This window comes from Desmodus rotundus, chromosome 2, assembly GCF_022682495.2.
Source record: "Desmodus rotundus isolate HL8 chromosome 2, HLdesRot8A.1, whole genome shotgun sequence".
NCBI classification, from domain to species: domain Eukaryota; kingdom Metazoa; phylum Chordata; class Mammalia; order Chiroptera; family Phyllostomidae; genus Desmodus; species Desmodus rotundus.
Window position 1 is genome coordinate 206,669,551 of NC_071388.1, and position 15,206 is coordinate 206,684,756.

A 15,206-nucleotide genomic window follows, 5' to 3' on the forward strand; every position below is an offset into this window, starting at 1 on the left:
AGTGTAAAGCAGAGTACACCAGCCACCTGGGAAACCCCAGGGAGATAAAACCATCGTCAGTAGGGACCGGTCCCTGCTGCCCGCAGGCCCTGACCAGAGCCAGGGAAATCACCAGGGTTTGCCGTTGTCCAGGGCCTCGCGGTGAGTGGAGGCAAAGCGTCAAAGTCACCGGGCGTTTTGGCTGAGGAACAGGATGCGTGCTTAGCAAGGGCAAGGGCATGGTGGTAAAGGGTCTGCCAGACTTTCAGAAGAGAAGGCAGAGCTCGGACCTGGCACAGGCCCAGCGGATCAGTTCTTAGGCTCACGGGGTGCAAGGCTACCGACAAGCAGATAAAAATGCAATCGCCCAGCTCGCACCCCCTTTGAGATACAAGGAGAACTCGCTCACATTACATTTCACATGTAGAAAATTTGCAAAGAGCAACCCATGTTAAAGATTACTAAGCGATGGGGAGAAAAGGCATACAACTGTAATTGAATAACAATAAAAATTTTAAAAAAAGATTTCTAGGCGAAAAGCAGAACATTTAGCATTCAAATCCGAGACTTCAGTAAAAGAGGGGAATGAGGACAGTAGCGTGGTTGAGACGGGTGAGGAGCCTGGAGGGAAACGTGACCGGATAGAAGAGAACTTTACATGGGTGTTTCGTGTAGTGGACTAAGGTAATAAAAATAATAGACTAAGAGCCGGGAGAGGCTATGAAACAGTATAGTGAGATGTGGCAGAAGATTCTGTAACGAAGGAAACCAGGCGAAAATTGGAAACAGTCCGATACGGAAGCCAGAGCAGGAACGCCAAGAAGTAGACCGGACACGGTCTGAATTGCTGACTCGGGAGGGAGAGCTTGGCTGATCCTAATGCCTGTAGAGAACAAGACCGAGGCATTTAAGCCATGAGAAAAAGGTAAGTTGGTATTCCTGAAAGCGAGGCCTCTAACATTGATTTTTTCAAAGATGGAAGGGCTCACTTTCGAATTAAAAGAGCTCTACCTGCAGATGCTAAGTTCTCATTCTGGTCCAGGAAACACTGATAGAGAACAACGACGTCCAGGATGTGTCGATCAGCTTCAAGGAGAAAGGGCAAGACGTCCCCACAGTGGCTTTCCGTGTCAGATGAAGAAGTAGCGACCTTTACAAAGTTCTGAGGGGAAAACGTGACCCAAGCTATTCCTGCTCACTCAAGTTAACGTTCCCAAATGCGAAAGCCCTCAGGAAGCAGAGCACTCTCTATACATACATTGGCCTGTTTTCAAATGCAAGTAACAGAAAACCCAATGTCCAAGGGCTTAAACAACAGGAAGTGTTCTAACCTCCCTCAAGAGCAGGGATGGTGGCGAGGCCATCTCACAACTGAGTACTGCCGTGGCTTGGTGACAGCGTCACTCTTCCGTGGTCCCTCCACCTTTTGGAGCCATCTTCCGTAGGGTGCTGGAGGACTCCGCTGATACTCGAAAATAGGTTACTTTGTCATTAGGCAGATGAAAAGCCCATAGTGTGTTTGAAAACGACTGGGTGCTTTACTAGGATGGATGGGCTCGGGGCCAATTGGAGCTGTCAGACACCTAGTCCCGACCCTCCCATTCCCTAACAGTGTGACCTGAAGCAGCTCCGGTGACATTTCTGCACCAGGGTCCAACTCTACACGTCGCTCACAGCGTGGGGCGTGCTAGAACCCCGGAGGGTGTGACCCTGGGTGCTTACAAGAAGGGCAGTTCAGTTCCTGAAATGTTTTCCTGGAAACTCAGTGCCCGAGTGTTGCTAGTGGTTTCCTCCTACCCCTCCCCGCCCGTCGCAAGGCTGCGGCAGAGCTCGCCCACGACCGTGGGGACTGGACTTGGAGATGTGACTGCTGTGGTCCCGCCTCAGTTTCAGGGGACTCAAAGGCACTCGAAAAGGACCGGCGTGGGCCTTGAGGCGGTTCCCCGCGTTGCCCGGCCGGCCTGCGGCCCAGCAGCCAGCGAAGGCGGGCCCCATCCACATCGAGTGGGTACAGTTTGAGTCGAGTCGGAAGGTCAGCTCAGATGTGGGAGGCGTTTTCTGTGCTTCTGAGTATGAAGCGTCGTTCTCCGTAAGCGGTGTGTTTGGAAATGCCCGATATTAAACTTCCCGCTGTAACAGGCCACCTGGTAGGTCTGACGTCTGTCTGTACAGCAGCAGCTTGATGAGGTGCTGCTTCCCCCATTGTCCCACGGAACTGGGAGTAAGTAAAACATGTGTTTTGTCCATTCGTGATTATTAAAGTGAAACGGGCAGAGCTCCGGATGTTCGGAGACACGCATCCGCACTCGCCACTCCTTGTAGCCAGCCCCCAAGGCCCAGGACACGTCATACTCGGAATGGGGACAGTGCCACTGGCCTCCGGGGACCGACACAGGGATTCGATGCCTAATGCATGCAGAGCCCTGGGCACAAGCCAGGGGCTGCACTCCACCTTTCAGCAGCCGGTCCTCTCAGCTGCGGGGGCCGCCTGGGGTCTGCTCGAAATCCGCACCTCAGTGAGCAGAATTCCTAGTTTGGGGGTTCGAAGGAGTCTCGGGGGATGTCCCAGATGTCAAAGATCTGCTCCTTCCAGGTTGTGCAGCTGAGGCTTGTAACACAGCCATCGGCCTAACGGCAGTGACCGCCGACAGCTGACGGCGTGCCCCCACTCGGAGTGTGGCCGGGAGGCCTGGCTTCCGTCCAGGCTGTTACAGCAACACAGCAAAGGAGATTTTGGCCGGGAAATGAGTCTTACGTGACAGACGTTCTGGAGACTATGCTAGTGAAGTGGCTTAAAGGGATGTGAGCCATCGGTCCATCACGTTCTGGATGGAGTTCCAGAGAGAACAGATGATACGAAGACAGAGGCCTTACTACGTCAAATAAACATCACTTCCACTGGGAAGTGAGTGTGTGTGCTTCTGATAGGCTGCCTTATTATCTATAAATAAAACTGCCCAGTGTGAGAACAAAACAAAAAGGAACTAGCCAGAGGCAGGATGTTTTTTATTTTTATTATTATCCTGTTTTTTTCCCCACAAACACAGAGAGAGCTTTTGTAGTCCAGGTGCAAAAGGAGGTCACTTCTCATTGTTTTAGCACCTGCTGTCTTTCCAAACGAACACGGTTTCCACCAGCCATTGACAAAGTCCGTGTTAACCCTACCTCAAGAAGGACCGTCTCCTATATTTTGATAATGTGTGTGAATAACTAACACGTTCTGCCCAATTTCTGTTTTGCTTTGTTTTGCCAAGCCACTTCCCTCCCCTTTTGCTGTTTTCTCATCGCTTCTAATAACACAATAGCCCCGGGTACTGGGGCAGAATGCTAGCAGCAGCTGCATTGTGCATAAAACAAAAGTGGCCCCTTAATGCGACCTGGAGACTTGAACTGTCCTCGGCCCTGATTCGATCAGGGACATGCAGTTTAACAGCAGAGAAAAAAACTACTTAGTCTATTAATTTACCATAGTACGGCCAGACGTAACAGAAACATAATCTTGGTTTTAAGGAAACAGGCACGAGGCTAGTAAGGGTTTTCACACGAACTTGTTTCCTCGTCTGCCTTCCAGCTGAATCTCTGCGTGTCCTTCCCTCTTTACCCTTCTGCCTCCAAGTGCAGGGCCTCTGGGAACTGCGCGGCCCCGCAGGGGGCTGCATGCGGGAGGGGCTCCGCTGGCGCTATGCAGGGCTTAGGTTTTGAGTCCTTGTGCGTGTGCGTCTGCCTTAGGCGTCCCCACGCAGCTGCTTGCATCGTTCTTTTGCGCTGAGAAAATTGGTTCACACTTGTTAGTTGTCCTAACACATAAAATACAGACACCCACAATGATAGCTACAACTTTTTAAATACTTTTCATTAAAATATAAGTTCAGGAAGTGCGCGACTCATAAGCATCCAACTCGATGACTTTTCCCAGGTTGCAGACAAGCGCGTAATCGGCGCATGGATCGAGACGCAGGAGAGTCCCGGCAGCTCCCCTGTGCCCGTTCAGCCCGTCCAAGCTCAGCCCGGTCTCCTTCCCCACGGCGGACACGCCTGCCTGACCCCAAAGGTTATCTTCCCGTTGTAAAGGAAGAACGATGTAAACTCCGTAGGCTTTGCGGGAAAGGAACAACACAGTGTGTGCTCCTTTGCGGCTAGCTGGGGCCAGCTTACGGCCGCTGCACGTAGATGACGTTGGTGTTCGTTGCAGGTTGGGGGGCGGGATTCCGTTGCAGGAACGAACCTCGGTGCATTTGCCCTTTCCACCGTTGAGCGGAGCCGCTCTCAGCCTGGGGTCCTTCTGAACAGCGCTGCTGCGGCCCATCTCCTACGGGCTCTCGTCCGTGTGCATGCCCGACGCCGCTGGGCCAGAGGGTATGTGTACGGGCGTGTTTTCACCACCAGCAGACACGGCCAAAAAGTTTCCGAAAGTCATCGTGCCAGTATTTTCTTCAATTTTACCAATAAGTGACGGGGTAGCTCCACATGCTTACTGACACTTGGTATGTTCTGCCTTTCTCTTTTTCTATGAAACTGTGGCATTATCATGTCGTTGGCGTTTTAATTTTTATTTCTGTGACGAGTAATCAGCACTGAGAACTTTTCACGTGCCTCTGTGGCCATTCGGATGTCGTGTGTGTGTGTGTGTGTGTGTGTGTGTGTGTGTGTGTGTGAAGTGTCCATGGGCATCCTTGACCGACTTCTGTTGGCCTTTCTGTGTCTTCCTTATTCACCGGTGGCAGGTACGTGCGCACTCGGTCGCAAGTCTGTGTCGAGCATGTTTAGAGAAAATATCTCCTCCTGCCACGGTTTGCCTTTTCTCCCTCATCATGCTGTCTTCTCGTGAACAGAATCTCCGAATTTTAATGAAATCTAACATAGCCACCTATTTCTTTATGATTAGTGCTTTCTCTGCATCCCTTTCCCGTTGGGGCCTAGAATCTATCGGGAATTAGGTTTCCTAGAGAGCGAAGCCGGGGTCAAACCTATGTGAATGTGGAAATCAACCAGCCGCGCGGAAATCAAGGGCCGCCCTTCCCCGCCCGCCGCTCTGCGGGGCTCCTCTCTCTCAGTCACCTGTCCCTGCGTGGGTGGTGAGCTCTCTCTGAGTGCCGTCGCGGGTGGTTGAATGCTTTTCTGCGTCTTTGGTGTGACCACAGGATGTTCTCCTCTATCCTGTGTTGCTGTGGCGAAGTGCATTGACTTTGAAGGCCTGTCTGGGGCACACCCCGCTGGACGGGTTACCGTCACCGCGCGCTGCTAAGTCTCCGTGTGAGGTGCTCTGGAGGGACCTGTGTCTCTGTTCACGGAGGATACTCGTCCGTAATTTACTTTTGACATCTGCGTCAGGTTTTCCTCTCAGCGCTACCAGAGTCACCTCAGGAGATAAGGTGAGAGGCCCTCCTCATTCCCGTGTGCGCTGACTTTATGTAAGGTTACCGTTGTTTCTTCCTGAAATGTGTGCTAGAAGCTAGACGCCTGACATTTTCTGTGCACAAGTTTTCTTTCAAATTAAGATCTGACTGTCTTGAGTAGATACCACACTATTTGGGCTTCCCACTTCTTCTTCGTTTGGGTAAGTTGTGCGGCTCAGGCGCTCTGGTCATTCACGAAAGCTGTGGGATTTATTATATTAAATCGTCTCTAACATTTCTCTAACACTCCTCTTGAGATCTGTGGGTTTTGTGGCGATACCCTACCTGTCACTCCTCATGTATGCAGCTTGCGTTTTTTCTCCTTTCCTTGATTAGTCTTGTTATTGGTTAGTATTAACTGATTATATTTTATTAATATATTCAAAGAGGAAACCTCGGTTTCATCAATTTTCTTGCACAGCAAACCATCCAGAGGGAGTGGCTTCCAACAACCTACATTCCCTCTCTCCGGCCTCTGTGGCTCGGAAACACCAGCCAGAACCATGGCCCCCCCGCCCCGCCTTCTCACGGCTCGGCTGCCACCGAGGTGTCCGCAGGGCTGCGGTCTCACCGGAAGGCTCCGGAGGTGGTTGGCAGGGTCCGGTGCCTCGGGAGCTGCTGGACTGCGGAAGGCCGCTCCGAGCTGTCTGCTGGCCAGAGGCCTCCCTTGGTTCTCGTCCACATGGGCCTTTCCACCGGGCGGCTAATGAGCTGAGAGCTGGATGCTGTCAGAGGGAGCGAGCAGGAGGGGCGGGCGAGCGAGATGGGAGCCAGGGTCTTTCCCCCGCCGCATCTGGGACGTGATTCCGGTCACGTCTGCCCTTCTCTTCTCCTGGGTTCTGTGCTACCTGTTGCCTGACTCCGGTGAGCTCACAACGTACCCACCTGAACTGTTGTTTACGGCAGGATGTCTGGCCCGGGACCAGTTAATTCACCAGGGGCGCCTCGAATTATTTCTATTTTACTAAATAAGGGTCTGCAGCTCTCAGGCCCCTCGTCTCCGAGCACTGGTGGACGGTGCCTTGCAGAATGGTCTGTCTTTACACTTTCTGCTTCAGGGCTTTGGGCATCTGTTTTTAACACCTCAGCAACCTGTAGATTTAATGACACAGGCAAGAATCGTAGCACGAAGTTAGGAGACAGCGCAGCACCCCATTCGTAGTGCTGAGAGCCTTCCTGTGACTGCCGCCAACGGAGCCAACAGTCGCCGAGGAAGCAGTGGATCGTGAGCCAGGACTCTCCGGAGTCGTCAGCATCATCCGGGAGTTAAATGAAGGACAGGCAGTCGGAATCATTCCGGGTCATTTCACTGCACTTCCTCCTGCTTCCTCCAACCATCCCCGAGCTGTTCGCAAATACTCATTTCAGTCCCCACGACCGATCTGCGGTCTCTGCAGCACGGGCCTCTGTCCCGTTTCCTCGTGCAGAAGCTCGGGGGCAAGGATACCTACGCGCCTCTCCTTGGGCTGCCCACGGACAGGGCTGCCGTGCCTGAGACCCCTGGCTGGGCAGCCTCCGTCCGTATCCCCCTGAAGGGCAGCAGGGGGGATGAGAGAGAACAAACATGCTAGGGGGCCCGAAGGTGGCTCAGAGGGCAGGAGGCCAGGGTGGCCAGGGTGGCTGGCACACGGCTGCTATCTGCATGCTGCTGATCCAGATTGAGAGACCGCGCTTCCCCCACTGCCGCCGGGCGCTGACTGTCTTCAGGCTCGGGAACAAGCTCCGGTTTCCTCCCAGTCAGGGCCCAGCACAGAGGCCTCGCCCCCGGCCCCCAGCCCTGGCCAACGGGCCAGCCGAGGACAAGCACTGGCCGAAGCAGGGCGTCCCACAGAAGCAGAGGTCAGAGGGGCTGGCCTTCACGTCTGCATGTTTCAAAGCCGGGGCGCACTGGCCAGGGTCACCTTCTATTGTGTCTGTGTGCGATTTGGAGGGTGTGTTACCACCAAACAGTGAAACGGCCGCAGAATTCAGGCAGAGGCAAACGGAGAGAAGAAATGATCAGATAGGAAGAAAATGGAGACGTGGGTAAAAATCAGAGTCGATGTCCTGTGCGTTCACTTTCTGTCGTGTGTGACCCGTGAGCACAGACTCAGTGGCTTCGGGCACCACCCGGTCAGCATCTCACAGCTCGTTGGTCAGAAGCCGGAGCACAGCTCCCGTGGGCCCCGTGCTCAGGGCCCCACCAGGCTGACACGGAGGGGGCCCTGCGTGCTCTGGCCAGCTCGTGCAGGTGGTTGACAGAATTCGGTGTCCTGCAGCGTGGCCTGGCCCCGGGACTCAGCTCCTGGAAGCTGCCCTGAGGCCCCAGCCCTGTGGCTCTGTCACAGCACGCCACGGCCGGCTTCTGCACAGCCAGCTGGAGCAACACTCTCTCCCGCGAGCATGAGACAGAGTCTTGCGGGTTGTTGTAACCCGATCAAAGGAGCCACTGACCCACCCCAGGCACCGGCTGTCTGCCTCCACTCAAGGGGAGGGGGTGATAGGGGCCTCCCGCCAGGGGTGGGAGTCTCAGGGGCCTTCTTAGAATTCTTCCTGCCACAGGCCATAAAATCAGGTGGTTTAAAAAAACCACTTTGGCTAGTAAAGAAAACGACGAATAGGCATTATTTGGGAGAAAGGTCTCCGTGTCCAGCCCCTCTAAGGCGGAGAAGCAAACCAAACCTTGTCCTCCGTGGGCGAGCAGGCCCATGCCTGTGTAAAGCTTCTGCAGAATGAACCCTGCTCCACAATCAAGAACATCAGAGACGGTGTCTGCGCACGCCTGCGTGTGTGGGGGTGTGTGCGCCTGTGCGTGTCTGTGTGTGCACTGCACATGTGCATTGCACGCCCACGTGTGCAGCAGGACACGCTACATCACACACTCCCTCCTCCCCTCCACAGGGGAGGCCCCACCTTTCCCAGCCCCCATGCACCTTTGCTGCCTTCAGGAACCTGACACACCCCACTCATCCTGGGCTTCTTTTGTACTTTGCATCTGCTCCCCCTCAACATAGAGTTTGCACCTTAGTCACGTTTGCGACCACTTCCGTGTCATCAAAAATAAAGTGAAAATAATTCCACCGTCAGTGCGGCACAGCGCAGGGGCGAGCGTGGTCACCACGCAGCGGGGAGGGGCCTCCTGAGCAGACGTCGCCGACCCCTCCATCCTGTGTGCGCTGAGTGCCCGCAGCCAGCCAGGACATCTGTCCCCCTGGCGGGCCCCTCTCCGAGGTCTCTGCCTGCTCAGAGCCACGTCTGTGTTAGAACGGCGTCGTCCCGACGGCCGTGCGCTGGGCGTCAGCGTGCTCAGAGCGCCCCTCTGAGCTCCGCTGGCCTCACAAAGGAGAAGCAGCTGGGCACAGACGCACTTTCAAAGCGCACAGTCACGGCCAGTGGCCTCCAGGGCGGCTGCACTAGCCGCGAGCTGCTGGCTTTCCTGGGTAGGGGGGTAAAGCTAGCTGGCAGGAAGACCTAGCGGTGCGGGGTCTTCTGACCGCGTCGAGGGGCGTGGGGTGAGGGTACCATCGGCAGAGCAAAGGCTGCAAGAAAGCTTATCACTCCAAGATAAAATCAATAGCTGCAGCAGGCACCATAAATAGTCCGGGCGAGGGAATTATTGGGGACCCAGCGACCTGGTCTGAGCCTGGAACAAGGTGATAGTGTTTCCCTTTTCCAGGCTCAGGGAGGGCTGCCTCGTTCGACATGTGTGCACACTAGGCCTGCCTCCCACAGCACCGTCAGCCCCCTGTCAGCTGAGCCGGAGAGTCCTGCTCGGTCGGAGTTCTGCTCCAGGGTGAGTGGGCACCATGAGTTCCGAGCATGCTGGGCGCATGGCATCTCAGGCTGCCTGTCTGCCGGAGCCGGGCCGTTTCTTCTCTCCCCGGGGAAAGCGTACAAGGCATGAAACCAGAATCACCACGTGTTCCTTCTGTGTCTTGAAGCCTTCTTCCCAGAGAGCCAGGCTGGAGCCCGGTTTCCGCTTCTCCAAGCCAAGATCTCTCGCAGACAGACACGTTCCCGACGAGGGCCATGCCTGGCACCTTCTGGTGTTGCTGCCGAGAAAGCTCCATCGTCTGCTGCCTGCCTGTGTTCAGGTAGCTGGTTTTCTGTGACCTTCACAGACCCGAGGAGCCCACGTCTGCCCGCCCCCAGCCTCTCCTAGCTGGCCGCTGCCCCCAGGCCCCTCTCCCCCTCGTCTAAACTCCTGCAGGGCTGTTGTTTATTTTTTTAGGTTGTAAAAGGCAGAGAAGCCCCCTCAAATTGGATTAACAAAGGGGATGTTTATTGGCTTCTGGCCCTGGCGAGCCGAGGGGTTAACACTGTCTACCTGCAAGGCTCAGTTGGCTTCACTCTCTGTTCCGCGGACACTAGGTCTGTTCCCCGTGACCAGTGTCATCCCCGCCAGGTGGCTGGGCGCAGAGCATTCTCCTAGCTTAGCGCAGGGAGGCGTGTCCCGGCCAAACTGAGAGTTACAGGACCTGCAGCACTTTACTTTGGGTCGCTGCTGCATTCATTTGCGCCTATGAGCGAGCGGATCTTGCCCACGTGGGACCAGAAGGCCCGGGTGTTGGGAAGTTCACGGGTGATTTCTGTTATTAATGACTGGAAGCGGTATGAGCCGATGGGTGATGAGCCCTTTTTTCTCTGAGGACTTACAGCAAAGGAACCCACGTTACTTTAAGGCGGTTGCACTTCGTGAGAAGGCTCTGGTGGAGCTGACTCCCTGGAGGGAGGAGCGTTCGCCCCGCCCCCTCCCCTGTGACTCATCCCGCCCCGCCTCCGCACACACGTGGGATGCGAGGGACCTGCCCACACCCTGCAGCGCGCGCAGCAGCCCGCTGCAGCGCTGAACCGCTTGGCGCCGGCCTCGTCCCAGACCTGAGACGTGGGATGTTTTCCTGCCAGCACCTGCTCTGTGCGGTGGCGGCCGGGTCTTTCCGGTTTACAAGGAGGAAAGACTTCATTTTGCTGAATTTCTAGAATATTTAGTTTGATGAAATGAGTTCAAAGCGTGTGCCCGAATAACACTTTTCCACGCAACCAGAAAAACGGAGCGGACAGCCACAGTTCCAATGACTAAAACCACACGTTATTACAGTGAAGCTCTCTGTACTACGTTTGCCTTGAAAAGTGGTAACCCGAGGGGCATGCACCTTCATGCTGTCCGGTCTTCGGACGGGCCTCCTTCACGCCGCTCCTCCGGGGAGGAGCCTGTCTGCCTTTGGCCTTCGGACCCTCCGCGAAGAGAGGAAAGGGCCACAGGGAGGAAGTGGAGGAAGCAGCAGGCGAGGCACCAGGCGGCACACCGGACCCAGCCATGCCCGTAATGCGCTGATGCGACCAGTCTGAGCCCTTGAAGCGCCCTGGGCCCCTCCCCGAAAGGGTCCGATGGGCCCGCCTGCCACCAACCGTTTAGACTTGTGTTTTCTCCCGAACGAAAGCCCCAGATTCCCGCAGCCCTACCCCTGGTCTGCATCGCCCTCCGACCCCTCCAGCGTGGGCCTGTGGAAGTAGCCCGGGCCTGGGCTTGGCTTGGGCTATGCTCCCGACCCTGCCACCCCCGGCAGGCCGAGCTCCCCGCTGGCGTCCCTGCTTCGCGCCATCTGAGTCCTCATCCGGAAAACAGCTGAGGGGATATTTTCCTTATAAGACGCTCGGGGGCGTTTTCGGGACAGAATTACACCAAACGGTTATACGTGGGATTTTGTCCTTGACACGCACTTCTGTTACTTACCTCATTCAGTCCTCATGCCGATGAGCAAGCCTTATTATTATTATTATTGTGTAAATCTGAGCATGAGGGCCACACAGCCTCCTCAAGGGCAGGCAGCTCGGGAGCAGCAAGCCGGGACCTACCCCACGACGTTCACGGGACGAGAGAGAATTTGAGAAAACTTCGGCTGGAACTTCCCGCTGGAACCGCGAGGTAAGAGGAAATGAATTGCACGTCGACTAATCAACCCAAAAGCGGCATTTCTTCAGAAGATTCTAGGACATGCCCAGAAACCAAGCTTAGCGAGACCTCACAAGAAGAGCCAGGGCTCCAGAAAAACGCCAGGAACAAGCCGCCCTCCCCGCCTGGCTGTGCCTGCCCCGGATCCGTTCAGTCCTCCACTCGCGGCTCTGGGTCCGACTCCAGATCTTAAACCCGGCCTCGCAAGCCACCGCTTTTCACGAATAGTAAACACGTAGGGATAAAAACAGCACCCACGGCACTGCATTATCCGCTGGAGAAAAATGCAAGGCTGCGAAAGGGGGATCAGTATTCGTTAAGTTGTGACGGCCGACCGTCTTTAACAAGGGACGTTTTCACAAGGCGTTTTTCACTCGGTGTCTCACACTACAGGTCAGAGACACGTCGCCGTGAGTTTTACTCAGAAATTCCCAGCTCCCTCGTTTCTCCAACAGACTCTACCCAGGACGGGGGTTTTATACGGAATAGTCACCGATCCTCAACGTCGGCTATTAAACTTAACCTGCACGTCAGAAGTGGGTGGGTTAACGGGGGTGGGGCTTGTGAGAAAGATGTAACTAGTAAATGAAAAGCAGGCAACAGAAGAATAACGGTGTTATGGAGAAAGTCCCCGAAAGGGCATCCGAGAAGACGGCGACGTGGACAGCAGTTCCCGGAGCCGTCACCCCTGGACTTCTCTGTTCTGTGGGCAACGACATTCGAACTCCATGGAGGAACGGTGCGTCGGACCGGCTCCCGGCCTTCACGGGACGCTCACACGCAGCGCACGGCGGGGAGATGGAGCCCTAAGCAGCCTCAAGGCGGAGGTCTAGCAGGCCTCGCAGCACAGCCAGCACTAGGGACAGGATTACACACACACAAAAGAACCACATCCGATAGTGAACACCTGGGCAGAACGGTGAGTAGACACTTCACAAGAACAAATGCCTTTAGTAAGTAAGGCAGAAAACCGTCCACTCCCACGAGCAATCAGAGGACACAATGAGAGCGTCCAGCCCGGCAGGAAGTGACTTAGGATGCTCTCCTCTGTTTACTTGCCCCTTGAGAATTTCCTAAGAGGAGGGAATCTGTCTACCAATTATTTTCAGTAACAGAGCGACACTCCATGTTAGGAAAACAGCCAGAAAAACCACACTGTCAGCCCTAATACAGCCATCACACGGTGAATTTTGGAGAGGATTGGCAACATGAAAATATTCCTATCAGAATTTCCCGTGAAAGTGCAAAGAGCGACGAGAAGCTCAGAGGTGCACGGGTCGCTGGGCAGCAGGACGTCCCCCGTCTTCCACGTGAAAGGGAGCGAGGACCGCCGTGGGAAATGTGGCCAGTCTTCCTGCCACCAGTCCTCGGCCCAGGGTCTGGGACGACACGGACGTGGGCACCTCAGCTGAAAGGGGCCACGGGGACGTCGTTTAGAAGAGAGGCACCACTAGAGGAAGACCCAGCGAGGACCGTGGAGGGCGCAGAACCTCTGTGGGAGGGAAGGCAGAGGTTCACACCCGACCAGGTGGTCGACACGGGGTGCAGATGAACCAAACTCCTGCGGGCTTCCGTGCTCACACCCGGAACCTTTGTGTTCACTCACGTGCTGGCTCCACCGATGCAGGCATATCCTTTAATCCAACAGAACCAGGAGAAAGGCCTCCTTGCTCCATTGTCTCTGACTTGTGTCCCGGCGCTGGCTGCGTAAGGAGGGGTAACCAGGAGACAGGACCAGCCGCTGCCCAGGCTGGGGCCAGGGGTCACCCGTCAGCACTCCCAGATCACACCGGGGCCTCTTATCGCCCCGCATCCTGTTCATGGTCCCCCTTCTTTGAAGTCAAAGAGGTCTTCTCCCCTCTCCTCCTCCCCTTCCGAAACCTTCCAAGGCCTAGCCCCGAGGCCCAGATGTTGTCCATGGACAGGACTGTGGCAGCTGCCACCCCGTTCTTCCGAGCAAAGGGGCTGGGGTCCTAAAGATGAAAGGAAAGGAAGCTTCGAGGCCAACGCTGCCTGGGTCTCCTGGAAAACCCTCTCCCGAGGTTGTGGTGAAGGATCTCTCTCCGTCATGGCTCAGCTCCTTCCTGGGCAGGGACCCCAGGCGCTGCGTTCAAGGTGAACAGGTAGGTGGACACCCCTGAGTCCGCAGATCAGGCCCCACAAAGGTCGATCACGCCGTGAGGTGGCTCCCAGGGAAGGGGGTGGCACATCAGGGGACGAGGGTCCACGTGTTTGGCCTGCTGGTCCACGCCAGTGTCTGATGTCCTTTTCAACAGTAACCCGTCGGTTCGTCTTCTGTTGCCAGCACACCTCTTTGACTTCAGAGAAGGGGGACCGTGAATGGGACACGGGGTGGTAAGAGGCCCCGGTGTGATCCGGGAGTGCTCACGGGTGACCCCTGTTCCTAGCCTGGGCAGCAGCTGGCCCTGTCTCCTGGTTACCCCAAAATCAGTCCCTGAGTGGGACTGTCTTATCTTGTCACTCCCATCTTTATTCTTTAATCCTCACCAGAGGATGTGTTTACTGATTTTTAGAGAGAGAGGAAGAGAGAGAGAAACCTCCATCAGTCACCTCCTGTATGCACCCCGACGGGGGACCAAACCCAAAACCGGGGTATGTGCCCCACGACCTTCGGTGTACGGGTCAACACTCCGGCCACCTGAGCCGCCCGGCCAGGGTTATCGGTTCTGCCTCTGCCCTTCAAGAATTGTCCACTTCAGTTAACGTCCCGGTGCCGCTCTGCCCCAGACCGAGCCCCCGAAGCAGACCCGAGACCAGGCATTCGTGCCCGCCGGCTGTCTGAGAGGCGGCCCGGACAGCAGTGACGAGAGGTGGAGGTGAGACCGAGAAGACGCAGCTCTCGGGGACGCCTGCCCCGTGCCGGCACTTCCACACGCATGACAGCACGTAGTCCTTCCTGCAGCCCCGAGGTGGCACCTCTCACCGGCCCCATTTATAGGTGAGGACACAGGAACTCAGAGACCATGGGCCCTTCCCCGGGTCAGGTGGGAGGTGGTGCAGCGGGACCCCTCACTGCCTGCCCTCTGATGGCAGAGATGCCAGCGATCCTGCCCCCAAACGCCCACTGCAGGCTGGGTAAAGCCCGCTGTCACCTGGCCGGCGGACTCGTGGTCCGATTCTAGAAACTCGGAGGTGGGATCCCCGCCGCTGATCGGGAGATGGGCGAGTTCTGGGTGCGAGAGGCCACGTGTGGATCAGCCACGAGGGAGCAGGGATGGTAAACTGTGGTTTTGCTTCGCACAAGGGTTCTGAACCCCGGCTCCAGGAACAGATCTGGGGGGCAGTGTGCGACCCTCTTGAGACGGCCTGGAAAGTTGTGCGCACTTTTCTGGGAAGCAGGCTCATAATTTGTCTCAGCGTCTTAAGGATCCGTGACCCAGATGCTTCCCAACCACTCCAGTGGGGCGTCCCAGCTCACACACAGGAGGAGCCGGCCCCCAGGACTCCTCTGGAGAAACAGCGAGACCCGTCCAACCCGTTCTTCGGAATGGCGTGAATTCCTTGAGTTTTTGTTTTTTGGGTTTTTTTTTAACTGCAGTCTGCTTTTAATTTCACGTTTTTGTCTTTTTGCTACCGGTATTCATGAGCCGGCCTGAGTGACTTTCTGAGGAGAACACCAGGGTGGGAAACGCTTTGCGAGCACACCCTTCCCTCCAGCTCCTCATTGCTTTTTGCACTTTCCCCGAAAGGTATAATTTCCTTATCACATTTTCTTTCTTTCTTTCACTGACTCATATTCATGCTCTTTCAAGCAAAGGAATGTGCTTCTTTCAGGGAACCAGCGCTTGCAAATTGCAGCTCTTCAGTTGTCAGGTTAGAAAGAAAAACCTATTAAGAAAGTGTTTATGTTCAAAGTAGGTATTCTAAAAAAAGGGCTC